Source organism: Pristiophorus japonicus, chromosome 22 (genome assembly GCF_044704955.1).
Source record: "Pristiophorus japonicus isolate sPriJap1 chromosome 22, sPriJap1.hap1, whole genome shotgun sequence".
NCBI lineage: Eukaryota > Metazoa > Chordata > Chondrichthyes > Pristiophoridae > Pristiophorus > Pristiophorus japonicus.
Window position 1 is genome coordinate 12302538 of NC_091998.1, and position 15420 is coordinate 12317957.

A 15420-nucleotide genomic window follows, 5' to 3' on the forward strand; every position below is an offset into this window, starting at 1 on the left:
AGAAACATTATAAGATATAACTCACAACGTGTTATTCTGTTGCTAAAATGCAGCTGTGTTTGACTGGGGGTGATTTTAACCCGACTCAACAATAGAATTTAGGCTGGTAGGCAATTAAAATGCCCCGGATTCCCGTTAGGGGATTCTTACTTCATAGAATCATAGAATGATTACAGCACAGAAGGAGGCCATTTGGCCCGTCGAGCCCGTGCCAGCTCTCTGCAAGAGCACTTAAACTAATCCCACTCCCCCCACCCCTTTCCCATAGCCCTGCAAGCATTTTTCCTTCAGGTACTTATCCAATTCCCTTTTGAAAGCCACAATTGAATGTGTCTCCACCACCCTTTCAGGCAGTGCATTCCAGATCCTAACCCACTTGCTGCATAAAAACGCTTTTCCTCATGTCTTGGGTTCTTCTGTCAATCAATTATTAAATATGTAATAGCAGAGCACTTGGAAAGCAGTGACAGGATCGGTCCAAGTCAGTATGGATTTATGAAAGGGAAATCATGCTTGACAAATCTTTTAGAATTTTTTGAGGATGTAACTAGTAGAGTGGACAAGGGAGAACCAGTGGATGTGGTGTATTTGGACTTTCAAAAGGCTTTTGACAAGGTCCCACACAAGAGATTGGTGTGCAAAATTAAAGCACATGGTATTGGAAGTAATGTATTGACATGGATAGAGAACTGGTTGGCAGACAGGAAGCAAAGAGTAGGAAACATAGAAACATAGAAAATAGGTGCAGGAGTATGCCACTCGGCCCCTCGAGCCTGCACCGCCATTCAATAAGATCATGGCTGATCATTCCCTCAGTACCCGTTTCCTGCTTTCTCTCCATACCCACTGATCCCCTTAGCCATAAGAGCATATCTAACTCCCTCTTGAATATATCCAATGAACTGGCATCAACAACTCTCTGCGGCAGGGAATTCCACAGGTTAACAACTCTCTGAGTGAAGAAGTTTCTCCTCATCTCAGTCCTAAATGGCCTAACCCTTATCCTAAGACTATGTCACCTGGTTCTGGACTTCCTCAACATTGGGAACATTCTTGCCACATCTAACCTGTCCAGTCCCGTCAGAATCTTATACGTTTCTATGAGCTCCCCTCTCATCCTTCTAAACTCCAGTGAATAAAGGCCCAGTTGATCCAGTCTCTCCTCATACGTCAGTCCAGCCATCCCGGGAATCAGTCTGGTGAACCTTCGCTGCACTCCCTCAATAGCAAGAACATCCTTCCTCAGATTAGGAGACCAAAACTGAACATAATATTCCAGGTTAGGCCTCACTAAGGTCCTGCACAACTGCAGTAAGAGCTCCCTGCTCTTATACTCAAATCCTCTCGCTATGAAGGCCAACACACCATTTGACTTCTTCACCGCCTGCTGTACCTGCATGCCAAACTTCAATGACTGATGAACCATGACACCCAGGTCTCATTGCACCTCCCCTTTTCCTAATCTGCCGCCATTCAGATAATATTCTGCCTTCGTGTTTTTGCCCCCAAAATGGATAACCTCACATTTATCCACATTATACTGCATCTGCCATGCATTTGCCCACTCACCTAACCTGTCCAAGTCAACCTGCAGCCTCTTAGCATCCTCCTCACAGCTCACACCGCCACCCAGTTTAGTGTCATCTGCAAAGTTGGAGTTATTACACTCAATTCCTTCATCTAAATCGTTAATGTATATTGTAAAGAGCTGGGGTCCCAGCACTGAGCCCTGCGGCACTCCACTAGTCACTGCCTGCCGTTCTGAAAAGGACCCGTTTATCCCGACTCTCTGCTTCCTGTCTGCCAACCAGTTCTCTATCCACGTCAATACATTACCCCCAATACCATGCGCTTTGACTTTGCACACCAATCTCTTGTGCGGGAACTTGTCAAAAGCCTTTTGAAAGTCCAAATACACCAAATCCACTGGTTTTCCCTTGTCCAATCTGCTAGTTACATCCTCAAAAAATTCCAGAAGATTTGTCAAGCATGATTTCCCTTTCATAAATCTATGCTGACTTGGACCGATCCTGCCACTGCTTTCCAAATGCGCTGCTATTTCATCCTTAATGATTGATTCCAACATTTTCCCCACTACTGATGTCAGGCTAACCGATCAATAATTACCCGTTTTGTCTCTCCCTCCTTTTTAAAAAAATGGTGTTACATTAGCTACCCTCCAGTCCATAGGAACTGATCCAGAGTCGCTAGACTGTTGTAAAATAATCACCAATTCATCCACTATTTCTAGTACTCTGGGATGCAGACTATCAGTCCCCAGGGATATATCAGCCTTCAATCCCATCAAATTCCCTAACATAATTTCCCGTCGAATAAGGATATCCTTCAGTTCCTCCTTCTCACTAGACCCACTGTCCCCTCGTACATTCGGAAGGTTACTCGTGTCTTCCTTCGTGAAGACAGAACCGAAGTATTTGTTCAATTGGTCTGCCATTTCTTTGTTCCCCATTATAAATTCGCCTGAATCTGACTGCAAGGTAACTACATTTGTCTTCACTAATCTTTTTCTCTTCACATATTTATAGAAGCTTTTGCAGTCAGCTTTTATGTTCCCTGCAAGCTTCCTCTCGTACTCTATTTTGCCCCTCTTAATTAAACCCTTAGTCCTCCTCTGTTGAATTCTAAATTTCTCCCAATCCTCAGGTTTGTTACTTTTTCTAGCCAATTTATATGCCTCTTCCTTGGTGTCATGTATTCAACCAGTATTGTAATCCATGTATAAACTGACCTAAGTTGTACACCGTGAGAACACTGACCACTAGGCGGGAGACACTCCTAACCTGGACCTTCAGGTATAAAAGGGAAAGCTCCACCCACCTTCATCACTTGAGTGCTAAGGAATAAAGGACAGATCACAGACTGACCTTCTCTCAAGCATGGGCCTCGTGTGCATTTATACTGTGTAGTAAGGACGTATCAATGGCGACAAGAAACTGGGATTTAAACCACGCGAGCATGGCCACTAGCAGAACAGACGAGAGGTACTGTGTTAAGGAATGGTTGGGACAGAGATTCAACATTGTTAAAGCAGCACACAGTTCTCCAGGCAGACAAGGGCAGTCAGGCATGCCCCAACATGTAGTCGAACCCAGAGGGGGAGTTCGACAGAGACAATGGCTAGCTGAACAGTGATTCATGCCATTGCAAGGGACAATGCGGCCAGTAATGGGGCCATCAACACCTGTTAATGTTGCACTCAAGGACAATAACAGGGGCAGTCAGGGACGATCGACTGGCAAGGGACCTTTTGTTTCAAACAGCAACTCATGCTGGAGGTGTGGAGGCACACATTCAGGCGAAGTTTGCAGAGATGAGCAAAATACCTGCAGAAATTGCAGAAATGGACACTGGGGGAAATCGCTGGAAGCTGAAGTTCAGCGAGTTCATGTGGAGCACGTATACAGTTCATACACCAGGACGCCACCGATAATGATGAAAGTGCTCCTCAATGATATCCCAGTATCAATGGAGTTAGACACGGGTGCCAGCCAGTCCCTGATGGGTATCAAACAGTTTGAAAAGTTGTGGGCATCCAAGGCCAGGAGGCCAAAATTATCGTCGATTGACGCACAGCTACGGACTTACACAAAGCAGATCATTCCGGTGCTAGGCAGCGCCACGGTAGTCGTGACCCACAAAGATTCGGAGAACAGGTTGCCACTCTGGATTGTCCCAGGGGACGGTCCCGCACTACTGGGGAGGAGTTGGCTTGCTGTCATGAACTGGAAATGGGGCGATATCAATGCAATTTCCTCTGTGGAGAGAGTATCATGCTCACATGTCCTGGACAAATTTGAGTCATTATTTCAACCCGGCATTGGCACTTTCATGGGGGCCAAGGTAGTGATTCACATAAACCCGGACGCCAGACCAGTACACCACAAGGCCAGAGCGGTGCCATACGTGATGCGGGAAAAGATAGAAGGCGAATTGGACCGCCTGTTGAGGGAAGGCATCATCTCGCCAGTCGAATTCAGTGACTGGGCGAGCCCGATTGTGCTCAAGGCGGATGGGTCGGTCAGGATATGTGGCGATTACAAGGCCACCATCAATCGGGTGGCACTCCAAGACCAGTACCCGCTACCGAGAGCGGAGGACCTCTTTGCGACGCTATCCGGTGGCAAACTTTTTTCAAAATTGGACCTGACCTCAGCTTACATGACCCAGGAGCTGGCGAGTGAGTCGAAGAAGCTAACCACCATCACGACACACAAGGGGTTGTTTGAGTACAACAGATGTCCGTTCGGGATTCGCTCGGCCGCCGCGATCTTCCAACGAAATATGGAAAGCCTCCTCAAGTCGATTCCAGGGACGGTGGTTTTTCAGGACGACATCCTCATTACGGGTTACGATACTGAAGAACACCTCCACAACCTGGAGGAGGTGCTACGCAGACTGGACCGGGTAGGTCTGCGACTGAAAAAGGCGAAGTGCGTCTTCCTAGCTCCAGAGGTAGAATTCCTGGGGATGAGGATAGCAGCAGACGGGATCAGCCCTACTGCATCCAAGACAGAAACGATCCAGAGAGCACTCAGACCCCGTAACACGATGGAGCTGCGTTCGTTCCTGGGGCTCCTGAACTATTTTGGTAACTTTCTTCCCAAATTGAGCACGCTGCTAGAGCCGCTACACGTGCTCCTACGCAAAGGTCGCGAATGGGTCTGGGGGGACAGCCAGGAAAGTGGCTTTTAATAGAGCACGCAATTTGTTATGTTCCAACAATCTGTCAACGCTATATGACCCATGTAAGAAACTTGTGTTAACGTGCGATGCGTCGTCCTATGGTGTCGGGTGTGTGTTGCAGCATGTCAATGCCAAGGGTCAGTTACAGCCGGTAGCTTATGCCTCCAGGTGTCTGTCCCAGGCAGAAAGGGGCTACGGGATGGTAGAAAAGGAAGTGCTTGCATGTGTATATGCGGTAAAGAAAATGCACCAGTACCTGTTTGGCAGGAAATTTGAGCTGGAGACAGATCGCAAACCCCTAACGTCCCTTTTGGCCGACAACAAGGCCATAAATGCAAACGCATCGGCCCGCATACAGAGGTGGGCACTCAAGTTAGCTGCCTATGACTACACAATTCGGCACAGACTGGGCACTGAAAACTGCGCCGATGCACTCAGCAGGCTCCCACTAGCCACCACTGAGGGGGCTACCGAGCATGGTGCTGAGATGGTCATGGCTGTTGAAGCTTTCGGAAGCGAAGGCTCACCCGTGACAGCCCGTCAGATTAAAGTCTGGACAAATAGAGACCCACTATTGTCTCTAGTCAAGAAATGTGTCCTGAATGGGGACTGGGCAGCCACGTACAGGGCATGCCCTGAGAAATGTAAACCATTTCACAGGCGCAAGGATGAACTCTCGATTCAGGCCGATTGCCTACTGTGGGGAAACCGCATAGTCATGCCCCAGATGGGCAGAGAGGTGTTCATCAGAGAACTCCACAATGGGCACCCGGGCATTGTCACGATGAAGGCAATTGCCAGGTCACACGTTTGGTGGCCAGGGATAGACGCAGATCTGGAACTTTGTGTTCGCAGGTGCAACACGTGTGCCCAGCTAGGCCATGCGCCCAGGGAAGCCCCCCTTAGCCCCTGGCCATGGCCCGCCAAGCCTTGGTCACGCATCCATGTGGACTACGCAGGTCCTTTCATGGGGAAAATGTTTTTGGTTGTAGTAGACGCCTACGCCAAATGGATCGAGTGTGATATTTTAAATTCAAGCACATCCTCTGCCACAATAGAAAGTCTACGGGCAATGTTCGCCGCCCACGATCTACCGGACATCTTGGTCAGCGACAATGGCCCGTGCTTCACAAGCACTGAATTCCAGGACTTCATGGCAGGCAATGGAATTAACCATGTTAGAACGGCACCGTTCAAGCCGGCCTCAAACGGCCAGGCAGAACGAGCAGTGCAGATAATCAAACAGGAGATGCTCAGATTCCAAGGGGGTTCCCTACAAACCCGCTTATCACGTCTCCTGTTGGCCTATAGATCCCGACCACAATCGCTCACAGGGGTTCCACCCGCAGAGCTACTAATGAAAAGGACGCTCAAAACCCGATTATCCCTTATACGCCCCACCATGAAAGAAATTGTCGAGAGCAGGCGCCAGTCACAATATCACTACCATGACAGGAATGCAAGGGCGCGACGTATTGATGTAAATGATCCTGTTTTTATCCTCAACTACGCTGCAGGGCCCAAATGGCTCGCAGGCACTGTGGTTGCCAAAGAGGGAAATAGGATTCTGGTAGTTAAACTTACCAATTGACAAATCTGCCGCAAACATGTGGATCAAACAAAAAGGAGGTTCAGCAACCCCATAGAAGAAGCAGAGGAAGAACACGATATAGAGTTCAGTCCACCACAGGTGACCGAACACCAGAACCAAAGGGAGGAGAGCCCAGTCACTGTGGGCAGTCCGGACAGGCCTGAGGCACTGCAAACAGCAGACACTCAGGCCAGCGCCCAACAACCGGAGTCCCAACTCAGGCGCTCTACAAGAACATAAGAACATAAGAACATAAGAATTAGGAACAGGAGTAGGCCATCTAGCCCCTCGAGCCTGCTCCGCCATTCAATAAGATCATGGCTGATCTGGTCGTGGACTCAGCTCCACTTACCCGCCCTCTCCCCGTAACCCTTAATTCCCTTATTGCTTAAAAATCTATCTATCTTTGACTTGAAAACATTCAATGAGCCAGCCTCAACTGCTTCCTTGGGCAGAGAATTCCACAGATTCACAACCCTCTGCGAGAAGAAATTCTTTCTCAACTCGGTTTTAAATTGGCTCCTCCGTATTTTGAGGCTGTGCCCCCTAGTTCTAGTCTCCCCGACCAGTGGAAACAACCTCTCTGCCTCTATCTTGTCTATCCCTTTCATGATTTTAAATGTTTCTATAAGATCACCCCTCATCCTTCTGAACTCCAACAAGTAAAGACCCAGTCTACTCAATCTATCATCATAAGTTAACCCCCTCATTTCTCATATCAGCCTAGTGAATCGTCACTGTACCCCTTCCAAAGCTAGTATATCCTTCCTTAAGTAAGGTGACCAAAACTGCACGCAGTACTCCAGGTGCGGCCTTACCAATACCTTATACAGTTGCAGCAACCCCTCCCTGCTTTTGTACTCCATCCCTTTCGCAATGAAGGCCAACATTCCATTTGCCTTCCTGATTACCTGCTGCACCTGCAAACTAACCTTTTGGGATTCATGCACAAGGACCCCCAGGTCCCTCTGCACCACAGCATGTTGTAATTTCTCCCCATTCAAATAATATTCCCTTTTACTGTTTTTTTTCCCAAGGTGGATGACCTCACACTTTCCGACATTGTATTCCATCTGCCAAACCTTAGCCTATTCGCTTAACCTATCCAAATCTCCTTGTAGCCTCTCTGAGTCCTCTACACAACCCGCTTTCCCACTAATCTTAGTGTCATCTGCAAATTTTGTTGCACTACACTCTGTCCCCTCCTCTAGGTCATCTATGTATATTGTAAACAGTTGTGGTCCCAGCACTGATCCCTGTGGCACTAACCACTGATTTCCAACCGGAAAAGGACCCATTTATCCCGACTCTCTGCTTTCTGTTCGCCAGCCAATTCTCTATCCATGCTAATACATTTCCTCTGACTCCGCGTACCTTTATCTTCTGCAGTAACCTTTTGTGTGGCACCTTATCGAATGCCTTTTGGAAATCTAAATACACCACATCCATCGGTACACCTCTATCCACCATGCTCGTTATATCCTCAAAGAATTCCAGTAAGTTAGTTAAACATGATTTCCCTTTCATGAGTCCATGCTGCGTCTGCTTGATTGCACTATTCCTATCCAGATGTCCCGCTATTTCTTCCTTAATGATAGTTTCAAGCATTTTCCCCACTACAGATGTTAAACTAACCGGCCTATAGTTACCTGCCTTTTGCCTGCCCCCTTTTTTAAACAGAGGCATTACATTAGCTGCTCTCCAATCCGCTGGTACCTCCCAAGAGTCCAGAGAATTTTCGTAGATTATAACAAATGCATCAGCTATAACTTCCGCCATCTCTTTTAATACCCTGGGATGCATTTCATCAGGACCAGGGGACTTGTCTACCTTCAATCCCATTAGTCTGTCCAGCACTACCTCCCTCGTGATAGTGATCATCTCAAGGTCCTCCCTTCCCACATTCCTATGACCAGCAATTTTTGGATGGTTTTTGTGTCTTCCACTGTGAAGACGGAAGCAAAATAATTGTTTAAGGTCTCAGTTATTTCCACATTTCCCATTATTAAATCCCCCTTTTCATCTTCTAAGGGACCAACATTTACTTTAATCACTCTTTTCCGTTTTATATATCTGTAAAAGCTTTTACTATCTGTTTTTATGTTTTGCGCATGTTTACCTTCGTAATCTATCTTCCCTTTCTTTATTGCTTTTTTAGTCATTCTTTGCTGTTGCTTAAAATCTTCCCAATCCTCTAGTTTCCCACTAACCTTGGCCACCTTATACGCATTGGTCTTTGATTTGATACTTTCCTTTATTTCCTTGGTTATCCACAGCTGGTTATCTCTTCTCTTGCCGCCCTTCTTTTTCACTGGAATATATTTTTGTTGCGCATTATGAAAGAGCTCCTTAAAAGTCCTCCACTGTTCCTCAATTGTGCCACCGTTTAGTCCTTGTTTCCAGTCTACTTTAGCCAACTCTGCCCTCATCCCACTGTAGTCCCCTTTGTTTAAGCATAGTACTCTCGTTTCTGACACAACTTCCTCACTCTCAATCTGTATTACAAATTCAACCATATTGTGATCACTCATTCCGAGAGGATCTTTTACGAGGAGATCGTTTATTTTTCCTGTCTCGTTACACAGGACCAGATCCAAAATGGCTTGCTCCCTTGTAGGCTCTGTTACATACTGTTCTAAGAAACAATCCCGTATGCATTCTATGAATTCCTCCTCCAGGCTACCCCCTGCGATTTGATTTGACCAATCGATATGTAGGTTAAAATCCCCCATAACTACTGCCGTTCCTTTTTCACATGCCTCCATTATTCCCTTGATACAAGGGAGCGTAAACCACCAGAGAGACTCAACCTGTGATCCCAATAAGACTTTGTGGGGGGGAGGTGATGTCATGTATTCAACCAGCATTGTAACCCATGTATAAACTGACCTAAGTTGTACACTGTGAGAACACTGACCACTAGGTGGGAGCCACTCCTAACCTGGACCCTCAGGTATAAAAGGGGAAGCTCCACCCACCTTCATCACTTGAGTGCTAAGGAATAAAGGACAGGTCACAGACTGACCTTCTCTCAAGCATGGCCCTCGTGTGCATTTATACTGTGTAGTAAGGACGTATCACTTGGTTTTAACACTATCCTTAATTTCCCTTGTTAGCCACGGTTGAGCCACTTTCCCCGTTTTATTTTTACTCCAAACAGGGATGTACAATTGCTGAAGTTCATCCATATGATCTTTAAATCTTTGCCATTGCTTATCCACCGTCAACCCTTTAAGTATCCTTTGCCAGTCTATTCTAGCTAATTCACAAAGTTACCTTTCCTTTAGTTCAGGACCCTAGTTTCCAAATTAACTATGTCACTCTCCATCTTAATAAAGAATTCTACCATATTATGATCACTCTTCCCCAAGGGGACTCGCACAACAAGATTGCTAATTAGTCCCTTCTCATTACACATCACCCAGTCTTGGATGGCCAGCTCTCTAGTTGGTTCCTCGACATATTGGTTGAGAAAACCATCCCTAATACACTCCAGGAAATCCTCCTCCACCGCATTGCTACCAGTTTGGTTAGCCCAATCAATATGTAGATTAAAGTCGCCCATAATAACTGCTGTACCTTTATTGCACACATCCCTTCTTTCTTGTTTGATGCTGTCCCCAACCTCACTACTACTGTTTGGTGGTCTGTACAACTCCCTCTAGTGTTTTCTGCCCTTTGGTATTCCGCAGCTCCACCCATACCGATTCCACATCATCCAGGCTAATGTCCCTCCTTACTATTTCCTCTTTAACCAGCAACGCCACCCCGCCTCCTTTTCCTCTCTGCCTATCCTTCCTAAATGTTAAATACCCCTGGATGTTGAGTTCCCAGCCTTGGTCACCCTGGAGCCATGTCTCCGTGATGCCAATTACATCATATCCGTTAACTGCTGTCTGCGCAGTTAATTCGTCCACCTTATTCCGAATACTCCTCGCATTGAGGCACAGAGCCTTCAGGCTTGTCTTTTTAACACACTTTGCCCCTTTAGAATTTTGCTGTAATGTGGCACGTTTTGCTTTTTGCCTTGGGTTTCTCTGCCCTCCACTTTTACTATTCTCCTTTCTATCTTTTGCTTCTGCCTCCATTTTATTTCCCTCTGTCTCCCTGCATAGGTTCCCATCCTCCTGCCATGTTAGTTTAACTCCTCCCCAACACTCACCCCAGGACATTGGTTCCGGTCCTGTCCAGGTGCAGACCGTCCGATTTCTACTGGTCCCACCTTCCCCAGAACCGGTTCCAATGTCCCAGGAATTTGAATCCCTCCCTTTTGCACCACTCCTCAAGCCACGTATTCATCTGAGCTACCTGTGATTCCTACTCTGACTAGCACGTGGCACTGGTAGCAATCCTGAGATTATTACTTTTGAGGTCCTACTTTTTAATTTAGCTCCTCACTCCCTAAATTCGTCTCGTAGGAATTCATCCCGTTTTTTACCTATATCGTTGGTACCTATGTGCACCACGGCAACTGGCTGTTCACCCTCCCTTTTCAGAAAGTCCTGCACCCGTTCCGAGACATCCTTGACCCTTGCACCAGGGAGGCAACATACTATCCTGGAGTCTCGGTTGTGGCCGCAGAAACGCCTATCTATTCCCCTTACAATCGAATCCCCTATCACTATATCTCTCCCACTCTTTTTTCTGTCCTCCTGTGCAGCAGAGCCACCCACAGCTGCTGCTGCCCTCCCCTGATGAGTCATCCCCCTCAACAGTACCCAAAACGGTGTATCTGTTTTGCAGGGGGATGACCGCAGGGGACCCCTGCACTACCTTCCTTGCACTACTCTTCCTGTTGGTCACCCATTTACTATTTGGCTGTGCCCTTTACCTGCGGTGAGACCAACTCGCTGAACGTGCTATTCATGTCATTCTCAGCATCGTGCATGTTCCAGAGTGAATCCACCCGCAGCTCCAGTGCCGCAATGCGGTCGCACACATAGTCGTCAGGGACACCGGAAAGCGTTTCTGACTTCCCACATAGTGCAGGAGGAGCATAACATGTGTCCGAGCTGTACTACCATGACTTAACCCCGAGATTAACTTAATTTGGCAACAACAATGCAAAATGTTACTTGCTGATATAGAAAAGAAAAAGAAAAACTACTCACCAATCACCAGTCAATCACTTGCTCCCTTGGCTGTGACGTCACCTTTCGATTTCTTTCTACTTCTTTTTGCCACCCTGCTGCAGCTTATAGGCCTCCGCCGATCCCCGGACTCCCTGTTGCTCACACTCCCGCCTCCCTGCTGCAGCTTATAGGCCTCCGCCGATCCCCGGACTCCCCGTTGCTCACACTCCCGCCTACCTGCTGCAGCTTATAGGTCTCCGCCAATCCCCGGACTCCCCACTGCTCGCGGGTCCTTTTCAGATTGGCAGGCAGTGACTAGTGGGGTACTGCAAGGTTCAGTGCTGGGACCCCAGCTATTTACAATATACATTAATGATTTAGCCAAAGGAATTGAATGTACTATCGCCAAGTTTGCAGATGACAGTAAGCTGGGTGGCAGTGTGAGCTGTGAGGAGGATGCTACGAGGCTGCAGGTTGACTTGGACAGGTTAGGTGAGTGGGCAAATGCATGGCAGATGCAGTATAATGTGGATAAATGTGAGGTTATTCACTTTGGTGACAAAATCAGGAAACATAGAAACATAGAAACATAGAAAATAGGTGCAGGAGTAGGCCATTCGGCCCTTCGAGCCTGCACCGCCATTCAATGAGTTCATGGCTGAACATTCAACTTCAGTACCCCATTCCTGCTTTCTCGCCATACCCCTTGATCCCCCTAGTAGTAAGGACCTCATCTAACTCCTTTTTGAATATATTTAGTGAATTGGCCTCAACAACTTTCTGTGGTAGAGAATTCCACAGGTTCACCACTCTCTGGGTGAAGAAGTTCCTCCGCATCTCGGTCCTAAATGGCTTACCCCTTATCCTCAGACTGTGACCCCTGGTTCTGGACTTCGCCAACATTGGGAACATTCTTCCTGCATCTAACCTGTCTAACCCCGTCAGAATTTTAAATGTTTCTATGAGGTCCCCTCTCATTCTTCTGAACTCCAGTGAATACAAGCCCAGTTGATCCAGTCTTTCTTGATAGGTCAGTCCCACCATCCCAGGAATCAGTTTGGTGAACCTTCGCTGCACTCCCTCAATAGCAAGAATGTCCTTCCTCAGGTTAGGAGACCAAAACTGTACACAATACTCCAGGTGTGGCCTCACCAATGCCCTGTACAACTGTAGCAACACCTCCCTGCCCCTGTACTCAAATCCCCTTGCTATGAAGGCCAACATGCCATTTGCTTTCTTAACCGCCTGCTGCACCTGCATGCCAACCTTCAATGACTGATGTACCATGACACCCAGGTCTCTTTGCACCTCCCCTTTTCCTAATCTGTCACCATTCAGATAATAGTCTGTCTCTCTGTTTTTACCACCAAAGTGGATAACCTCACATTTATCCACATTATACTTCATCTGCCATGCATTTGCCCACTCACCTAACCTATCCAAGTCGCTCTGCAGCCTCACAGCATCCTCCTCGCAGCTCACACTGCCACCCAACTTAGTGTCATCCGCAAATTTGGAGATACTACATTTAATCGCCTCATCTAAATCATTAATGTACAGTGTAAACAGCTGGGGCCCCAGCACAGAACCTTGCGGTACCCCACTAGTCACTGCCTGCCATTCTGAAAAGTACCCATTTACTCCTACTCTTTGCTTCCTGTCTGACAACCAGTTCTCAATCCATGTCAGTACACTACCCCCAATCCCATGTGCTCTAACTTTGCACATCAATCTCTTGTGTGGGACCTTGTCGAACGCCTTCTGAAAGTCCAAATATACCACATCAACTGGTTCTCCCTTATCCACTCTACTGGAAACATCCTCAAAAAATTCCAGAAGATTTGTCAAGCATGATTTCCCTTTCACAAATCCATGCTGACTTGGACCTATCATGTCACCTCTTTCCAAATGCACTGCTATGACATCCTTAATAATTGATTCCATCATTTTACCCACTACCGATGTCAGGCTGACCGGTCTATAATTCCCTGTTTTCTCTCTCCCTCCTTTTTTAAAAAGTGGGGTTACATTGGCTACCCTCCACTCCATAGGAACTGATCCAAAGTCAATGGAATGTTGGAAAATGACTGTCAACGCATCCACTATTTCCAAGGCCACCTCCTTAAGTACTCTGGGATGCAGTCCATCAGGCCCTGGGGATTTATCGGCCTTCAATCCCATCAATTTCCCCAACACAATTTCCTGGCTAATAAGGATTTCCCTCAGTTCCTCCTCCTTACTAGACCCCCCGACCCCTTTTATAACCGGAAGGATGTTCGTGTCCTCCTTCGTGAATACCGAACCAAAGTACTTGTTCAATTGGTCCGCCATTTCTTTGTTCCCCGTTATGACTTCCCCTGATTCTGACTGCAGGGGACCTACGTTTGTCTTTACTAACCTTTTTCTCTTTACATAAGGCAGAATATTATCTGAATGGTGAAGATTAGGAAAAGAGGAGGTGCAGCGAGACCTGGGTGTCATGGTACATCAGTCATTGAAAGTTGGCATGCAGGTACAGCAGGTGGAGAGAAGGCAAATGGCATGTTGGCCTTCATAGCTAGGGGATTTGAGTATAGGAGCAAGGAGGTCTTACTGCAGTTGTACAGGGCCTTAGTGAGGCCAACCTTGAATATTGTGCACAGTTTTGGTCTCCTAATCTGAGGAAGGACATTCTTGCTATTGAGGGAGTGCAGCAAAGGTTCACCAGACTGATTCCCGGGATGGCAGGACTGACATATGAAGAAAGACTGGGTCAACTAGGCTTATATTCACTGGAATTTAGAAGAATTAGAGGGGATCTCATTGAAACATATACAATTCTGACGGGATTGGACAGGTTAAATGCAGGAAGAATGTTCCCGATGTTAGGGAAGTCCAGAACCAGGGGTCACAGTCTAAGGGGTAGCCATTTAGGACTGAGATGAGGAGAAACTTCTTCACTTCGAGAATTGTGAACCTGTGGAATTCTCTACCACAGAAAGTTGTTGAGGCCAGTTCGTTAGATATATTCAAAAGGGAGTGAGATGTGGCCCTTACGGCTAAAGGGATCAAGGGGTGGGGAGAGAAAGCAGGAATGGGGTACTGAGGTTGTATGATCAGCCATGATCATACTGAATAACGGTGCAGGCTCGAAGGGCTGAATGGCCTACTCCTGCACCTATTTTCTATGTTTCTATGTTGCTAAATATCCATGTGGAAGGAAGTTTCTCCCTCAGCGATACTGGCCAGATCGGCTTTTATATTAAGCTGAAAAAGCATAGACTTTGGGCTTTCTTTTGTTTGCATTTACAACCACAAGTCAAGGAGACATTGTTTATACTACTACAGCCGGATCAGAGTGCAGGAACGTGAGGCCTCCAAAAGGAAAAGGAGCTCTCTATTCATGACTCTCTAATTTTTACTCAAAACCCTTGAATTGTCCATTAGTTAAATAACTGCGTGTCTGCATGTTAATGAAATTAGAATTGTGCATTGCATTTCAATCTCTAACATCTTCGCTGAAGCCTCACCATGTCAGTTTGAGAATTTGAATTCAGTCTTAAAGATCTGGAAATAAAAAACTGGTATCAGTAAAAGTGACCAGTAAAAGACAGCGTCCTTTGACATTGCACCAGCCTCAGTACTACACTCTTGAAACATCAGCTTGAACTATGTGCTCAATCCCAAAGTGGGGATTATACCTTAAACCTGGATCAGAGGCGCTACCAAATGAACTTATGTTTCTTGGAGGAGGGGTGTTAAAAAGGTTCATAGAACATAGAAACATAGAAAATAGGTGCAGGAGTAGGCCATTCGGCCCTTCGAGCCTGCACCGCCATTCAATAAGATCATGGCTGATCATTCCTTAAGTACCCCTTTTCTGCTTTCTCTCCATACCCCTTGATCCCCTTAACTGTAAGGGCCATATCTAACTCCCTCTTGAATCTATCCAATGAACTGGCATCAACAACTCTCTGCGGCAGGGAATTCCACAGGTTAACAACTCTCTGAGTAAAGAAGTTTCTCCTCATCTCAGTCCTAAATGGCCTACCCCTTATCCTAAGACTATGTCCC